This window comes from Sciurus carolinensis, chromosome 13 (assembly GCF_902686445.1).
Source record: "Sciurus carolinensis chromosome 13, mSciCar1.2, whole genome shotgun sequence".
In the NCBI taxonomy this organism is placed as follows: domain Eukaryota; kingdom Metazoa; phylum Chordata; class Mammalia; order Rodentia; family Sciuridae; genus Sciurus; species Sciurus carolinensis.
The window spans coordinates 67,158,213-67,177,366 of NC_062225.1; the positions used below are offsets into that span (position 1 = coordinate 67,158,213).

Here is a 19,154-nt window from a genome sequence, read left to right on the forward strand (position 1 = left end):
CCCAACCCAAGTTCAAGTATTGAAATCTGAAGCCTCAAGGTAAGGATATTAGGAGGTGACCCCCTTGGGAGATGAAAATCATAAGGACAGAGTCTTCCTGAATGGGATTACCGCCCTTATCAAAGAAACCTGAGAGTGAGAGATTCTTCACTCCACCATGTGAGAGCAAAACTACAAAGTTTGCATCTCTGATGTGAGGGCCCTGAACAAACATCAAACCTGCAGGAGCCTTGAACTTTTCTAGCCTCTTGAACTGTGAGAAATTGATTTCAATTGTTTATAAGTTACCTGGTTTATGGTATTTTTGTTACAGCAGCCCAAAGGGACTATAGCTTGTGCTGTATTTGCTCAGTATGATTGCCAGAGGTTGACAAACTTCCTTTGTTAAAGGCCAAATAGTAAACATTTAGTTTCCCAATGCACACGACCTACTTGCCAGGCCGCACCACTGAGTTCTTCACATGAGTCACAGATAAATTTAAGAGCAATGACTTAGGTGCTGGGGAAGGAGTCTGCTGTGCTAGTTTGCTGTAATCTGTTTGTCTTTAAGGTACCAGGTCCCAAGGAAAAGGACCTACCCAAAGGACACTACAAGTTCTCTGGGGCTGAAGTATAATTAGGCCCAAGATTGGGAAGCCCAATGATATGAAAAGCAGATAGTGCACTATAGTGCTCAGTGGGCTGCCCGGCGGGCAGATATGGCACCGCAGGTCTGAAGCTGCTGACGTAGCGCTCTGCCCACGTGAACCGGCCAGGTGTCGGCTTGCTGCGGCAGGCAGCAGGCGGGCGCTGGGTTTGCCCTGCAGTCTGCTTTCGCCTCGCGCTGCCTAAGACCGGCAAACCCTACGACCTTGTGGGACTCTTTCCTGGGCGGTCAGGTGCAGGACACGCCTGAGGGGAAAGGCAAGGAGGCATGACAGCACTCCAGCTGTCAGTCTGCCATCCTAGCCAGTCATTGGTCCACCTGTTAGCCTGTGCTTGGCAGCCATTGGCTAACCCGTGAATTCTAACTGTTCAGTGATTGGCCAGTTCGTACTTAGCCAGAGAAATTCAACTATTTAATCGAAGCTCCCCCGCTGTGTTCTCTCTCGCTTGCTTTCTCTCTCTTCAGGGCAGACGCTGTTCGACTGCTGAATAAAATCTCTTGTGTGAGTTCTGGTCCGGAGTGGTTTGTCTGGGCGCCTTTTCACTTTTCAGTTACTCCACCCTGAAACATCCAATTCCACACTCTCTCCATGCCATCCATACTGGGCCCCCAGAGCCAAATCTATCCTACCCAGGACCTTCATTTGACTCCACAGCTTTTTAAACTGATGTAATTCAAAATATTTAAAACTCAGAGAATTACTTATAAAAGTCCAGGTAGATAGCTTCTTTTTAAAAATAAGCCTAAACGTCAAGAAACAGAAGCCATAACAAAACAGGTAAACGAAAACTGTCTGTGACTGAGTTGCGGTTGTCCAGATTCCATGGTACTTGCAGTATCTCATCTGCCAATGCTCTGCCCTGTCCCTCCCTGCTTCATTTACTTCATAACCTTCCCAGCCTTGGAAAGCATTTTACTTGGTGAACCCAAATGAAGAGAACATCAACTCTAACAAAAGAATAAAATCAGCCCAAGAACACATCCCTCTTCCCTGGTATAAAGGTTGAAATTGACCCTTCCCTTCTTATAAGTGGATCCGTACCACCTGATCCTAAAAACTGAAGACCAGAAATAGACTGGGCAACTCTGACTCTCAAGACACAAAGCTTCAGTCTTCAAAGTCTCACTCACTCTCAGGGTGAGGGTGCCTTCTGAGGGAGCTCTCCCTGCCCACTGATGGCTTCAAAAGCAAGGTTCACAGCTAACCACCAAAAACAAGACAACTATGTGGAGCCTGCTCTCCTACTTGGGATAATCTCAACCTGCATCATGTTAGAGTTCCACAGCCCTGTTGACACAACAAAGGTGGTACAGCATTCCAGAAGGGTGTCAAAGATGGGAAGTATCAGGAACTCATCAAATTCAAATGATGGCTGGGCATGGTGTTGCACACCTTTAATCCCAGTGACTTGGGAGGTTGCAACAGGGGGATCTCATATTCTTGGCTAACTTTGGCAACTTAATAAGATGCTGTCTCAAAATTAAAAGTAAAAAATGAAAGGGTATGGGTTCAATTCCTAGTGCCACAATTTTTTTTTTTTAAATATGAAGCAGAGAAAAACTCAAGCCCCTTAAGACGGACAAAAGGAAAAAAAGATACACATGCCTAAACCTGAATTCATATGCATATATAACTTCAGAGTATAAAACACAACAATCAGGGTAGAGCTTGTCATTTTAGCTAGCAATGACAATTCCCCTGATTACAGATGCACAGTAAAAACCAGGGCTGTTATCATCAACTAATTCAGGGCAGAGACAGTTGTCCCAGAGGAGGGTCTGAGCATGAGGACTCATGCCCTGCAACACCTGACCCCATGCTAGGTCAGGCTCATGGTAGCATGGTCTCCTGAGTCACAGGCTAGACATTTTTACACGGTTCCCTTTAGCAATCTTAAAACTCCTACCACGTTGGAAGAAATGATATTTTGATTGATTTAAATTCATCCCTGATACAAAATCCCAGAATGCTTAAAGCAACTAGAAAAAAGAAGTCTCTGCTTTTAGATGATTCTCCTCTACTTTCATATTCTTTTGTTTACAGATAGCCTGCTTTCTGATTTTAAATCTATTTTACATATAAATTTTTATTGAACTATGTGATGGTTTAAACAGATTTTAATAATGTATTTTAGAAAGCTAATTTACAAAAGAAAAATCACAAGGGCCATTTGGCCACATGCCCAGAAATGAAATGGTCTTACCAAATGGTACTGAATGCACACCACCCTCCACCTTCAGCTTCCTTCCAATTTGCAAGTTACGTTTCTCTCTGTATTAGTTAATTGTAGGTTTGAGGTACACACTGCCATGTAATTTTGAGTATAATTAAATCTATCCTTTTATGAGAAAAATATGCAAAACATTTTATGTTAAAACAGATTTACCATACTTATTATGAGTAAAAATGTGAATTTACCATAATCGGTATGCCTAATCCCTGTTCTTCTTTCTCATCTTAGAAATATAGACTATCATAAAGCTACCTTCAAATAGTTGCAGATTCTTTGCCTTATCCTCTTTTCCACCATTTTCCAGTTATATTACTCTCTCCTTCCCTATTCACATATGTACTCTTATCTCAGAATTCTCTTTATTTAACAAGTTTAATATCTGCTAGTTACAAGCATAATGTTATAAACCAGGCATATAAAGTAAACTATATTTTCAAGAAACTAGTAATCCAGTAAAAAGATATTTTAGTTAAACCACTACATTAATGCATCCATTTATTTTCTCACTATTAATAACTGAGTGCTTAATATATATCTGGTACTATACTAGAGAGGGGTTAAATAAAAAAGCATTGTCTATGATATAAAGGTATTTACAATCTGTAGGGGATTAATATATGTAATTATGTAATTAAAATTGAATGGAGTTTTATGAAGATAAAAACATTCTGAAGAAAATAAGGCAAAAGGTTTTCTCAGAGACTTAACTTATTCATCAAAAGAGTTTAGGAAGGGACAGAAAAATCAAAAGAAAACTCAACTTGCACTGAATCTTATCACATATAAAGGGGTCTGGTAAGATACAAAGTGAAGAAGAGGTGTAGTATTCCCAGCAAAGGAAATAGATACACAAAAGCATGGAAATATGAAAGCTTATGGCCCATTTAGGTAATGGGAAGCCTTTCCATAGAGCCAGAACCTAAGTTCTGTTAAGGGAGAGGCAGTATCTGTAGAGTGATAATGGATGAGGGGTCTTTCAGGCCATAATTAGAAGTTGGAACTTCATTTGATAGACAATCGAGGAATTTTATTTCACATGTAAAAATTTTGTGACCAGATTCATATTCACAAAGGTCACACCGATTATGAAAGAATATTGGGCAGGGTAAGAATCTTGGCAGAGGAAAACAGGAGGACATTGGAATCTTAATGTAGTAAGTATGTAGAATGAGAAAGTCTGAGTGTGATGTACTGGATTCATTCAGGTGTGAATTTATAATGTTTGGAGTTACGATGGTGGCAGCCGAAAGAGAAAGTCACAAAAGCACAACACACACAAAGTCTGAGAGATTCAGAAAAAGTAAGGGAGGATCAGAGTGAAAAAAAGAAAAAAGAAAAAAATGACTTCAGGATTTAAGATAGGACCACATGTATCCAGATCAGATCTTCCCTTTACTTAAAATTAATAAATAGAGTTATCACGGAGAGATAGCTACACCCTTCAGCCTGTGGCTTATGAAAGAGAAGAGGATTAGAGGTTCTTATTTTTAGAACCATTCATTTAGAAAGTACAGTTGGAACCTTGGAAAATGCATGAAAGACATCTAACCTTCCTGAAAGATAACTATAGAGACAGAAATAGAGAAGATTTAATACTGATCTATCACTGCACCTACATGTGGAGGCAGAGAAAATTAAGGGACATATGGAAAAAAACATCTAAGACTGAAGGAAACCCAAAACACCAATGTGGCATGAAATTCAGTAGATAACAGACAACCTGATGTTTTCAGATTTTGGTGTATACTGATATCTTTAGAAAGAACAGTCACTGTTGATGGAAGTAAGTAGAATCCAACTAGCTACTAGCTATAGGTATTAGAAGTGGGGGGCGGGCAATAAAACTTCTTTGCCTTTTTATTCATTTCCCTGTTCCTATTCTGTAAGACAGAACTGACTGTGCCATTGTTCAGATTCAGTATTGGGATCTAACCACCTCTGCTAGAAGGGAAAGTTGGTGTGTTTTAAAGCTTTTCTTCCTTCTACTCTGCAAACCAAGATTGCCATACTGAGTCAAGGTGCCTTCTTGTGATTCGGCTATTTTTCTTCTCCTCATGAATGGAAACCATATATAATATGATCATCACTTATGAACTGAAGTCTAGGGATTGTTAAAATGGAGCCTTATCAAGGGAAAAAAGGGCTCTGCTTCTCTTTGAGCATTACTTATGTGACCTAACACATAAATGAAAAATGTAAAGTATTGTGATTTAGAATGAAGTTGTTACTTTTTTTTTTTTCACTTTGCATTATCATTTGTGCAGTATAATGAACCCATTCAGGAACTTTGAAAATCCTAAGGCAAGATTTGGGTATTCCTGTGATAGTGAGCCAGATACAATCAAACACCACTAAAAATCCTAACAGTAGAATGAGTAGTAAGCAACTAGACTGCAAGAAAGTTTAATACTGGTTCGCTAATGATCTCAAGGTACTTTTAGTTCTGGAATTCTATTTGTACTTTTTATGATTTCTATGTCTCTGCTGAGATTTCATAATTTTGACTTAGTTTTTATATAGAAATGGAATTTCTCTTTTCTGACCATCTCCTTTTCAGATTTCTTCTCTCAACGTCCAGCAATAGTGACTACCTTGAGCTCTGTCCTATGATTCTCAGGATAATACCTTCAAATACCTCCAAAATGGGATGATTTCTGAACTCATCATTCTGTTATTCTGAATACAGCATAGTTCAAAACATCCTCCTTTAAATACAATTCTTAAGAAAGTGCCTATTAGTACAAAACACAATAAGGCTGTTATCTGCTTCTTCAGCACAGAATGCTGTAATTCATGCTGCTCAATATTGCATTTACATTTTAGTAGTCTTCAATTCCTTTAAAGTTTCAGACTAATTAAAATTATCAAGTTGTTCCTTGAGTTCATCATAAGGTAAATTTACAAATATGACTTATCAATTGAAAGAACATCAACATAAGTTTTCTCACTTCATATATATGCAATTTATTTAGGGATGTGCCCTAAAATTATCTCCATAAATTTCAACAATTTTTATAGATTTACTCAATTATTTATACTTATTCCTTCAGGTAATACTGAAAACCTGTCAGGTACTTGGGAACACAGAGGTGAACCTCACTGACAAAGTTATTCTTCTCATCAAATTAACATCCTATTTAGAGTGCTAAATTAGACACAGGTAAACAAGTAGTATTTTGATATGATATATCTAAAATAAAGCAGAGTAATATGGTAATACAGTAGAAAGTGATAGAGGAGGCATGATTTAGATCGAAGTCAATGCTGTTCTGTCTGAAGTGATACTTCAGCTGAAATATAAATGATAACATGATGCCTACTGAAACCATCTGAAATCTTAGTGTTGATCACACTCACTTTCTACGTCTTTGATACATCTTCAGATAACTCTGTGTGTTGCTCTCATTATCTTTTAGAAAAGCTTAGAGTGAGAGACAAAGTCATGGGATAGTTTAATAACTTTCCCTCTAGCCAAAATGCTTCTACTAATCACTCTCATTGAGTATTTTCAATCACAAAGTAATACATTCATTTAACTTTTGTGTAATGTCAATTTTTCTCCTTCCAGACAAGATTTTCTCATCAGAGTATTTATGCAACTATATTGTCCAAATACTGGAATATGTTCTCCATTTTGTTAACCAAAGCAATTTATACTGGCTTGAGTTTTCCCTTATATATTTTCTTCTCCTTCCTTTTATTCCAAATGACAAGTGTGCACACAGCATAAACATACACATGCACATTAATCAAAGTAGGTAAAAAATTTCCAACAATGGGGACATGGCAAGTATTTATCTTCCCCCTTCCTCAAATTGCCAGATGTCAAAAGCAATGGTAGGCTACAAATGTGAGAGGAATTATTAAATAGAATGATTAATAAGTACCAGAAGTTAAGAAATTAAATGGCCATAAAAGAAAGAATTAATCAGACAAAATCAGGAAAATAAAAGGATTTTCCCAAACCATTATATCCTGTACAGATGAAGAATGTTCTGCCTGAGTATTGGAGACAGCATTCCTGGTCCCTAGAAACAAAATTTCTAGGGACAAAACAAAATTTATGACATCAAACTCCTGGTTGGAAAGCATTCATTACAGACCTCAATGATACATGTTACTTGCACATCAGTTCCTTGGCTAGTGACTAAGAAGCAATTACTGTTACATACTTATCTATTAAATTTTACCTATGGGAAGGAAATGATCCTGGATAGACTGTGCAATCCTTTTTGTAAGCTCTTCATTAGTCATTCCCAGGGAAGGAAGTGGTCAACCTGAACAGGCCCTTCTGAGATGTCTCTTGATGCCATGCGGTTTAGTCCATTTATGTCACACTCCTCTTAGTAAGTTATATGCTATCTTACACCAACTCCTGAAAGCTGGTTGTGGAGACAAATTCATTAAGGAAAAAAAAAATAGTTCCATCTTGATTTGAATTTATCACTCTCCACTAAATGTCATTTATCAGTAAAAATGTAATATGTGCACAGTCCACCCCACCAGGGAACATAGTCAATCCTAGGAGGAAACAATATTCAGTAAGTATAATGGATAAATTTAAAACTATTAATGGATAAATGGATATTAAATGGATTAATGGATAAATTTAAAACTATTTACCTCACATGTGAGAAAAGTACTCTAGCTCTGCTTGTGATGCGGTAAGCAGCACAGAGACAATTGGTTTATATAAATTTCTAAAAATTACAGTGCACATGGAAGAATTGAGATTTGTGCATGTTAGGCCAGTGCCTTTTGGTTTTTCTATTAGACTAAAAAAATACCTTTCATATCTTTTTCCACCATAACATTTTAACCTTCTTAATACAACTATATCCAAATTTAATTGTTGGTGTCAAACTGAGTATAGAGCTTCAAAAGCAGATGTTTGATAAGTGTTGGCTTTTCTGGGGGGACTGTGGCCTTGTGATCACATGCAGTTCTCCAGTTCATGAATCCCAAGGTTATACTCACATATAAAGGAAAGAAATGCAAGAATTTTTACCTCTTCTAATGGGAAAGCAAATCAATAAAAATACTTCATAATCACTTTTATTCCTTAACACCCTGAAATAACATATTTGCCTCAACAATATTTATTAGAAAGTGATGCCATTTTAGAAAATATATGTAAACATTCCCAGGCTAGGCCCAGATGTCTGCAACACTGGGTATTAACACATTGATTTGGGGACACTGTATTAAGAACTAGTCTGATATTTTGATCACCATAGTTCACTTACATGACAGTTACAAGGGTAAAAAGCCAAATTCCAAAGAGTTATCCTTATATATACTGAAAAAAAAGTTTTACCATTTAAAAGTATATGGTTTAAAAGATATATTATTTTGGAAGCCCTGTGAATATAATCAATCATTTATTCTCAAAAAATAAACTTGAAAGGTAAGAAAAATAAAGATAATACATTAATGAATGAAATAAATCTTTTCCCCCATCATCTCTAAGCTAGGTCTAACAGAAGGTAATGATCCAGTTGACAAAGTAAATTATTGTTTTAATAAGCATGTCCATTGTCTTACTAGTGGCTGAAATTAACAGTATGATGCATTGTAGGAAAGGTTTAACAAAACCCTTTCCCCTGCTTCATGAGCATTTGGGTGTTTTTGTTTGTTGTGGTTTTTTGTTTGTTTGTTTGTTTTTTGTTAACTATTTTTGTTTCTCTGGGGACCAGCTAAAGGTAGAATGCCAACTCTGTTACCAGGCAATATTGATTATGGTAGAAATGATCCCTGTCAGAAAGTCTTCATTTAGACTTGGAAAAACTACAAAGGAATGATCAAAGTAGATATGAACACATGGTTTGGGTTTTACTGAGTATGTTGGCCCTTGTATCCAGATATGAACTTTTAATTGCCTCTAGAAATGGTGCTTACAGAGATAATACAAGAAATCTTGCCTCATATGGAAGATGAGGTTTCTAAGTGAAATGAGGCTCTAAATTAATTCATTGTGGATCTCATCTCCTTGTACCTGGGTTATCCCCTGTTGGCTGCATAAAATACTGCAAGGACTCCAGAAGAGAAATACTGGTCACTGTTCTGTTGGCAAGATACAGTTCCTTTCCTGTATCATTTTGAGTAGAGTGATGCCAAATATAGTCTGTGGCGGCCTCGTGAATCTTAACCAACATTTGATCACCATCTAAAACACACATACACATAGCCAATGCAAATTAAATTATGTTGTACATATAATGTACTTAGTTCTCCAGCTTTGAATAAATATTCCATTTTAAAACACCTGATATGATATATCTCTCCTATATGTGAATACATATCATCACTGGTAGCATACTAAAGGTGAGTGCATTGGCTAAAAATAATATATATATAATAATAAAACCAACTAAAGCTGGTTTGCTTTCTATGATTACATGTGCACGATTCTAAACAATATCAATGAAAATATATTTGTTATGGTTTGGATGTGAGGTGTGCCCCAAAAGCTTACCTGTGAGACGATCCAGGAAGGTTCAGAGGAGGAATGATAGGGTTGTAAGAGTCTTAACCCAATCAGTGAATTAATCCCCGATGAGATTAATTGAAGTGGTAGGGTGTGACTGGAGAAGATTGGAATTGGGGCGTGGCTGTGGGGTATATATATATATATATTGTGTCTGGAGAGTGGAGACTCTCTTTCTCTGCCTCCTGATGATGTGAGCTGCTTCCCTCTGCTGTGCTCTTCCCACCATGATGTTCTGCCTTACCTTGAGCCCTGAGGAATGGAGCTGGTCTTCTATGGACTGAGACCTCTGAAACCCTAAGCCCTCAAATAAACCTTTCCTCCTCTATAATTGTGCTGGTCAGATCATGTAGTCACAGCAACAAAAAAGCTGACTAAAACTATTCTTCACCTGAACCTGCTCTGAACAACCTGATTCCACTTCTAAACTTTGGTACATGCTATGACCTATTTGCCAAGAAGCATTCAGCTTTAAAGGAGATTTATATAAATCAAATGGAAGTTAGAATCTAAGGCCCTGCATAGGCATAAAGGATTGCCAAATGATTAATAATAATCAAAAGAATAATTAGTAGATGTGTCATTTCTATCATATGGTCACATTCTTCTCTCTTTTCATGAAAGCCATTTCCAAAGAGTCTAAAACCACTATCAAAATGCACTGATTTCTCCCACCACCTACTTGACCCCCAACCCTAGATCTTTAAGATGAGGTGAACCAGGAAAGTATGGGTACATTTTCATGAATTGGCTCAGACAAAAAGAAAATGAGACTATTCTGAATCTCCATTATATTTTCCCTATTCTTGGCATTGAATGACAAAAATCCCAAGAACATTATACAGATTCCAAGTATTCCAAAAATTACTAGATAGTCTTATAATAGGCAAAGCCATTAGTGCTCTCATCTACATGCTCATTTTAATTCTTGTATAGACACAAAAGAAAAATAAAAACAAATGACATATATTTGTTAGGAGAAAGGGATCCACTCTGAAATTGTTCAAAGGGAAAGGAAAAATATAGATCTAAAGAATTTAAAACAAAACCTCTTTATGTCGCTTTTTACAATTAAACTTCACTGTTTGGTCAGTTTGTCCACCGTGCCATGAGAAAGGCACCCCCATTTCCATTATATTCCACTCTAGGTTGATTTCTCTGAAATTCTGTGATTCTTGTCTAAATATTCATAGGGTCCCTATTTCTTTTAAACTCATTTAAATAAATATTGGCTGTAACTAGAAACTTACAAAAGAAAGGAACATTCATTAGGTAATTCATCCCTATTCCTAGGAAAACAAATCACAAGTCATGCCATAGTTCACTAAGTAATTGTTTTTCTTTCCCTCTTTAAAATGCCTTTCACATTGTAACTTTGTCTTCCCCAAGCTTAGTTACTCTCCTATATCATTGATTTTTGAAAAAGTCACTGAAATCTCTTATCTCACAACTTAATTATGCCTCTATAAGCAGTATAAATAGGTTAGAAATTCCTTTTCCCTCTATTTCACTTAATCAAAAGTTACTTCTTCAATAAAGATCCCCAGTGCTATGGTAAGCAGCTTTATGAATCAGAGAAGAGTTAAGGAGATGAATCCAAGTACTAAGATATAATCAGCAAAGGACACTGTCAATAAGTGCCAGGCTAATAGAATTGCTTTAAATCTTAGATAAATTAAAGTAAGACCACATAATTTCAGATACTACAAATAATTCCCTACTGGGATGAAAACTCTTGTCGACAAGATCAGAGATCAATGCCAACCAGCTATTTAAACACAAGGCATTTTTTTTCCTTGTTAAATGTTCCTGTAAATGCCTTCTCAGCAATGGGGTAGTTTCCAGTAGAAACAAATTCCATGTGTAAGTGTTAAAGTGTAATGTCTTTTACTTATAATTTTTAAAATCTAGGAGGACTTAACATTCTTAAGAAGAGATGTCACCTGATCTATGCTTTCCAAAGTGATTTCATGTTTTAAGAAATATATGTAACTGCTTAACTTAAAAACAAAAAATTTTGAAAGAAGACTATATCTTGATGTGTAGTCACTAGGATGAAACTTACAATTCAACATTCAAGGAAAATATATAATCATCACACATTAGCTGCATGACAGAACTGTAAATTACAACAAAGACTACATGCATTTGATAGGACATTTTTGTTACTGAGAACTTGACGGGCAAGGGAAGGAAGAATGTGAATTGTAACTGAAAGACAATAAAAATCAGTGAGAAAAACATAATTTTTATTTGTTAAAAATATAAACCTGAAGATGAAATTGAATAAATGAAATAGATAAAATAGTGCAGGGAACAAACTCTGAGCCGTGCCTCCAACTGAACGTTTGGTGTTCAGAACACTCTACTAGGTAACATGAAGTGAGATGGAAAAAGAATACTTTGCTTGATGAAAAAGTTCATTTGTTATTATTCATCTTTGCCCCAATGTGAATGAATCCCAGATAGTAGAAAAGGTATAGGCCTTGAAGTCAGGTAGAAGTGGGTTTAAATCAACACACTCAAGACACCATCATTTCCTACACATGATAGCATGGACCAATCCTTAAACTCTCTGTGATTTGCCATTTTTTTTTCAATTTTAGAAATAATTTTATCCAGATGTTGTCAAGGCAGCATTAAAATATGCACAAAATGTCTATGAAAGAAGCCTGTATTTGATGCTTAGAGGTGCATATAATTTTTCACAAACTGGGTGGCTTGAAACAATAGGAATTTATTCCCTCACAATTTTGAAGGGTAAAAGTCCAAACAAGGTGATAACATGATTGCACCCCTCCAGAGCCCCCAGGACTTCTGGAGCTCCAGGCATTCCTTGGCTGATGGCTGCATCCCTCCAGTTTCTCCTCCATCTTCACATGACTTTCCTCTATATGACTTCTTTTGTCCAGTTTGAGGGCATCTGTCATTGGATTAGGAAATTCCCTGGATAATCCAGGATACTATCATGTCAAGATTTTATCTGCAATAATTCTATTTCCAAATAAGGCCACCACATTCACAAGTTTTGGGACATGGACATACTTTGGAAGGAAATCACCATTCAACCAGCTACAAGACCTAAAACCTAAAAATGCTTAGTATGTGGAAGATTTTTATGCTAGAACATAAATTTATAGGATGTTTGAGAAATATAGGGAGAAAGAGGCAATAAGACACTGGTAGCAAAATTTGTCCCTAGATGACAAAGAACACCATTTTTCTAAGACTAAAATATTTATACAACTTAAATTCACCTAAGTTTTCTATTTTGCCAGATCAGTTCTAGAGAGGAGTTGTGTCCTCCCCTTTACTATTGTATCTCAAGACCCTAACACAGTGTCTGTAATTGAGTAGGAGCTCAATAAATATTAATTAAAGAAATGAGTGAATATGAAGAAAGAAATTCACATCTGTCAAAAGTCTCAGCTAGTTGAGACAAGGTCTAGAACTGGCTATTCTGATTATTGTTGCTACCATGGAAAGACTAATTTTGCATTTGTTAGTTTGTTTTTAATATAAGCTAATTGAACCACACGTTAGTACTGTAAGAAAGTACTCAGAGGAATTCATCCTGCTGTTTGACTTAGAACTACTATGTGACTGATCAGTCATTTCACAGAGCCTGATCACTCACAAAGCCATATGGTTCTGATTAGTTACACTGAATAGATCAAAGGCACTCTATGCAAGATAATGCTGGTGTTCAAAATGTGTCATGAGCTACTACAACTAGGATTATTGCACAAAGGAGTCCATGTGGTAGGATTTGGAGAGCACCAGGCAAGGTTCCTGCCAGAAAGTCTCTTCTGCCTTCTAAAAGTTCCACTGAAGATTAGTCCTTAGATCACAAAGGCAATGCACTTTTGAAAATCCCCCATTAAAATGCAAATACTTTCTGGGAAGAAATATCATATTTTAGTTCTCTCTCAGGCAGCAAAAATGTGTTGAACACATATTCTTCTATTCCAAAATAAAGGTACTACGTGTTAGAAGAACACAAAGAAGGAAGCTATTGATTCTGACTGAAAGGACAGGAAAGTGGTAGAAATTGAAATGGATTCTGAAAAATGAGTTTAATTTTGACAAGGAAAAATGGAAAAAAAAAAGTTATTTAAGTCTGAGCAAAGTAAGAAAGGAAAATACTGTCATCAGCCAGGAAAAAATAAGTAGATAAATAAGGGACAGGAAGAAAATGAGTGGAGGGGAAGGACAGAAAGTACTCCTATCTAAGTAGTCACTATGTGTCCAGCATTGTCTAAATTGCAGAGAAAGCCTGAGGGTCAATAAGCTCAGGGGCAGATTTATGGACTAGAGTACACTAAAAGATAGAGATACCATGTTCCAAATCAAGTGGGTTTAGGGAAGATCAAGTCCAAAGATGAACATTGTCCATTGGAAAGGAATTCTTTGAGCTCATTCCTATCTTCTCACAAATGTCTAGGTTGATGGTAGAAGCTTGCAATAGAGTTAGAGACCGGAGAGGGAGCTATCAGTCACTCTCAGGCTGCCCCAAGCTGCATCTGAGATGTGCACTCTACTCAGTGGCTGCCCTCAGCCAGGAAGCTCAGAGAAGGTCTGACCTTTCTCTGCATTCTCCTGGCCACCTGTCCTCTTGGCAGCTGCTCCTCCAGGCTGTTGCCAGCTCCAACCCCACCCCCACTTTTTCTTCTTTCTTTCTCATCTCTTGCTTCTCTTCCTGCAATCATCCCAAACCTTCCTACTTTATTCTCCTTAATACTTTTGTATTGGATTGATATATCTGCAGGAGGTTCTAGAGGAAATAAGAAGACATTGCTGCCAAAAGTCTTTTATAAAAGGCTAGTTAGTTGCCCCCAAATATTTACATAGGAACAACTGTCTATTTAAACTGAGTTGGTGAGGAAAAAAAAAATGTTTGCCTAACTGGGGAAATTGCTTCTCCAGCGTTTGCATGGCCTAATAAAGGATTAACAGCACACCTAGCATGGAAGCACTGCTTAAAAGCCTCAGCCTGTGCTTGTAAGCTCAAAATTGCTGTTTTCAAGTGTCTCCTTCCAGCTGAGCTACTTTGGTTCCCTTCATGAAAGAAACTTCCCTGGTCTATTACGGGTGATGTATGCCTCTAATTTGCTTGAACATGCAGTCATTTCTAAGGATGACTTCATACATCTTATGTAGAGCTTTTTAAACCACTTATGAAGGAAAAGTGAGTATTTAACAGCAAAATGCATGTCGGAGGGTCTCCAGTTATAAGAGTGATGTCTTAAAATGTTTTGTTTTGTTTCTATATAGGGAAAAGATTTTGTTTTAAGGCTGGCTTTCTCCATTGTTGTTCACACTCAAAAACAGAAATTAGTAATTTCCTTAATATTCATGTTGTCCCTGTTTAAATTAGAGGTTATTCAGAGCTAGGCACATTTTGAGCAACTGTTACTTTACAGACCATTTAAGCAATCTGAGAAATTGGTGTAACCATGAGTCTAATAACTTTTTCTAGTTCTTTGAAAACTTGAAATATTTATGTATGGAAGATTACAATTTCCCTAATCTAATTGGAAGCTTTGTTTGTTTGTTTGTTTTATTGCTTGGTTTTTTTTTTTTTTTTTTTTCCATCTCTTGTTTGGAAGAGTTTAAGGTAACCAAAGGAAAACGCCTCCATTTTTGCTTTTAGAGTCTCTGTTCCCTAACAATTTTCTCTGATAACATCAGAATGATTTTTTTATCCCTCTTCTTGTTCAACAATGAATGTTGTAATTAAGAAGAGCTTTTTGGTTAGACTTTCTTTAGTTTCAAGGATGCAGTGGTTATTAAGAAAAGAGCTGTCACTGCCATTATAGTTTGACATTCTTTTTAAAGAAAGGAGAAAGTTAGGTTTCTCCTGGAAAGGAGGAGACAGGATACCCAAGATGGACTGCTAACAGAAAGCTTACAGTGGACTGACATAGAAAAGATCATTTTTCTCATTTCATACCAAAGTATAGATTTCACTCTTCACAAAAATGAAATTCCAAGGTGATTCACATAATGGAATCTTTCTTCCTATCTATAAGGCTTGGGTTAAGCTTTTGCAAATTAATGTCCTTCACAGGCAATTTAAATAGAAACAGTCACCTCACTGATCTTTCATGATCTGTGTCACTTCACAAATCCAGTCACTTGCTCCACTGATGGATGAATGAACTTTGCCTAATCTACAGTCTTAGCTATAATAGGCCAAAACTAATAAAGAAATCTATATGGAGCAACTATTTGCCCTGGTGAGAGATTACAGCTAAAGCTTCTGAATTTTGATTTTTCCTAAATTAAATAAGAAGAGATGAAGATACTACAAGATAATGAGAAAGTCAATGAAGCAGTCAGGCAATGGCCCAGGCCAAATTTGGGGTAAATATTTATTCATTGTTATCCTCACAGAAAATGTGCCTGGTGCCTGAATGCCCAGAGCCATGTGGACCTGGCTGGCCGAACAAACTTCTTCCTCCGTAAGGTCAGTACTTTAACCTGATTACACCTTTAGGCTAATTTGTTTTTAATGTGGTTCTAGAAGAGGCTTTTAGAAAAATTAGAACATTTGTTGGTCACTGATTACAGAAAATGTACATTGGCAGAGTGAGAAGGAGCAAGAACACAGGCTTTAATAACACTTGCTTTACTAAGTCTCTGACCTTGGGAAAGACAATTTAAAATTCACATGACTAGAGGTATTTGGTGGTACTCTATGCATTGCTAAAGATCCCAACTATTGAATTCCTCCCATGTCATTTAGCTCTTCAGTGTGCCCAAAATAATGATGCTCAGAGTGGCTGAGGGAATCAAATAGAAAAGAATGTGTAAGAGAGGAACTGGTGAAATACACAGGAGCACCAATGATTTGGTGTGTTTGTGATTTTGACTAGTAAATAAAAATTTCACTTGAAAAGTAATTTTATGCACCTCAGGAATGCAGATATTCTTATTTCGTATAATTAATATGGTCCTAAAATTTGTGTGAACCATTAGGAAATTCTTTTTAAAGCAAATTATTCTTTTGCAGCATGACGAACTGAATTCTATCCCCAAAGATATTTAAATAAATGTGTGTGATAGAGACATACACATTCCATGCCCTTGCTGTGCGACTGTGGCATCTCTCACTAGAGTGGGCAGAGGATAGTCCCTACCACCCCCAACTTTGGGCTTGGCCATGTTTCCTGGTTGGACCAGTGAAATGTCAGTGGACATGAAAGGAGGAGAGTTTTAAATGTGCATCCAAGTTTGGCTTGCCCTCTCACCTTATGCGTGCCAGGTACCCAGGACCATTAAGAATTAAAAACACATACAGCAATATGAAACCTGAAGCACAACTTAAAATATAGCTTCCTTAGTGGACCCAAGACCCACAAAGCAAAAAAATAATAACAATAATTATGTCACAATCTCAGAGATTTGGGGGTTATGACAAAGCAAACTGACATAGAAAAGGCATGTCATTGTCCAGTGTTTTGTAGAGAACAAGTAGCACATGGACCTTCCTTGCAAAGCTGGTTGGATTAAGAAAGAATTTGAGAAAGAAAGACGACTACGAAAATAATGGATAATTCTCAAGAGTCTGGTTTATTCCATACATAAGGGATTCCTTAGTAAGTTCAAAGCTAAAGCCACTGTGGTTTTAAGAAATTGAGAGCATGGAAGGTGAAGATCAGCCCTTACTATTTCCTTCATTTAAAAAATTAGTACATTGTGTCAATTTATATTCCTTCCAGCAGAGTATGAGAGCATTTGTCTTTTTATACCCTTATCCAAACTTGATATATCAAATTTGTTAATTTGAATAAATCTGGCAAATGGGAAATTATATTACATTGTACTTACCTTTAATTTTCATATACTTACTGAACATTTTATTTATGTTTCTATCAATTCTCTCTGAATATCATTTCCCTTTATTATATTGCATGCAGTTGTTCTTTCATATCTTTAAAAAGTTATGTTAAAATCCTATTATCCCAACAACTCAACTGTCAGCAACATATCCCATAAGAAATAATGTCCTTAAGAATGATAAATTGGATCCAAGATGGCGGCCTAGAGGGAGACTGCACCCCCGGTCGCTCCACAACCCAGGAGTTAAGAAGGGGAGGCATTGAGAGACTCGTACTGAAGTGGAGCCACGGTGAGTCTGCCCACTGGGTAAAGCTCGGCCCGGGTGGCAGGCCCAGATAGAGGTGGCTTATCGGAGCCGGGCAGGGCAGCTAGAGTCATCCACAGGCAGTCCTGCGCACTCCGCCGGTGGGCCCCGCCCACACAGCCAGCTTCTCCAGGTTCTCGGAACGGAACTGGCCCGCTAGTGAGAGCCTGTCTGAACAGAGCACGCTCCGAGTCCTGGAGCCCCTGCAGTGCAGTGTACTCCTGCAAAGAACCAGCGGAGAGCCTCGATCTGCAGTCAGCCTCAGGGATAAGGTCAGGGCAGCCGGAGACCTCTTCAGGCGGCTCTGCCCACTCCGGCTGCGGGCTCTCTTCACGGGGCAATCCTAGATGGCGGCCTAGAGGGAGACTGCACCCCCGGTCGCTCCAGAACCCAGGAGTTAAGAAGGGGAGGCATTGAGAGACTCGGACTGAAGTGGAGCCATGGGTGAGTCTGCCCACTGGGTAAAGCTCGGCCCGGGTGGCAGGCCCAGATAGAGGTGGCTTATCGGAGCCGGGCAGGGCAGCTAGAGTCATCCACAGGCAGTCCTGCGCACTCCGGCGGTGGGCCCCGCCCACACAGCCAGCTTCTCCAGGTTCTCGGAACGGAACTGGCCCGCTAGAGAGCCTGTCTGAACAGAGCACGCTCCGAGTCCCGGAGCCCCTGCAGTGCAGTGTACTCCTGCAAAGAACCAGCGGAGAGCCTCGATCTGCAATCAGCCTCAGGGATAAGGACAGGGCAGCGGGAGACCTCTTCAGGCGGCTCTGCCCACTCCGGCTGCGGGCTCTCTTCACGGGGCGATCCAAGATGGCGGCCTAGAGGGAGACTGCACCCCCAGTCGCTCCAGAACCCAGGAGTTAAGAAGGGGAGGCATTGAGAGACTCGGACTGAAGTGGAGCCACGGGTGAGTCTGCCCACTGGGTAAAGCTCAGCCCGGGTGGCAGGCCCAGATAGAGGTGGCTTAGCAGAGCCAGGCAGGGCAGCTTGAGTCTTCCCAAGGTAGTCTTCCACACTCCGGCAGTGGGCTCTTCCCACACGGCCAGCTGCACGGTGCAGGCCCACAGTGAGAGCATTTCCGCACAGAGCCAGTTCCAAAACGTGGAACCAGTAGGGGGCTAGGGGCAGTATTCTTCGAATGAGCTGCTTTATCAGATTCCTCCAAGACATCAGGCTACTGAAGGCTGGGAGGTGATACACTGGAAATCTACTGGGACACTATAAGCCAATAGTGGAAAACTGCAATATCTCAGGGTCCCACTGACAACTGACCATTATGAGAAAACAAGGGAAGAAAATGTCCCAAACAAACCTAGATACTACATCAATAAAACCCAATGACAGCACAGCAGAAGAAATGTCAGAAAGGGAGTTCAGAATGTACGTAATTAAAACGATCAGGGAAGCTAATGAGGAGATGAAAGAGCAAATGCAGACATTGAAGGAGGAGATGAAAGAGCAAATGCAGGCATTAAATGATCGCACCAATCAACAGTTAAAAGACCAAATACGGGAAGCAAGAGATCATTTCAATAAAGAGTTAGAGATACTGAAAAAAAACCAAACTGAAATCCTTGAAATGAAGGAAACAATAAACCAAGTTAAAAACTCCATAGAAAGCATAACCAATAGGATAGAACACCT

At 38.4% G+C, this 19,154-nt stretch overlaps 1 long non-coding RNA gene across 1 annotated transcript in view; it reads left to right on the top strand.

Annotated features, from left to right (window-relative positions):
* Positions 1–19,154, top strand: part of LOC124962998 (uncharacterized) — a 34,460-nt gene that overhangs the window by 8,912 nt on the left and 6,394 nt on the right. The window contains exon 2 of the long non-coding RNA XR_007104626.1: positions 15,764–15,836. This is a non-coding gene — a long non-coding RNA (uncharacterized LOC124962998). The remainder of the gene's footprint in view (positions 1–15,763; positions 15,837–19,154) is intronic.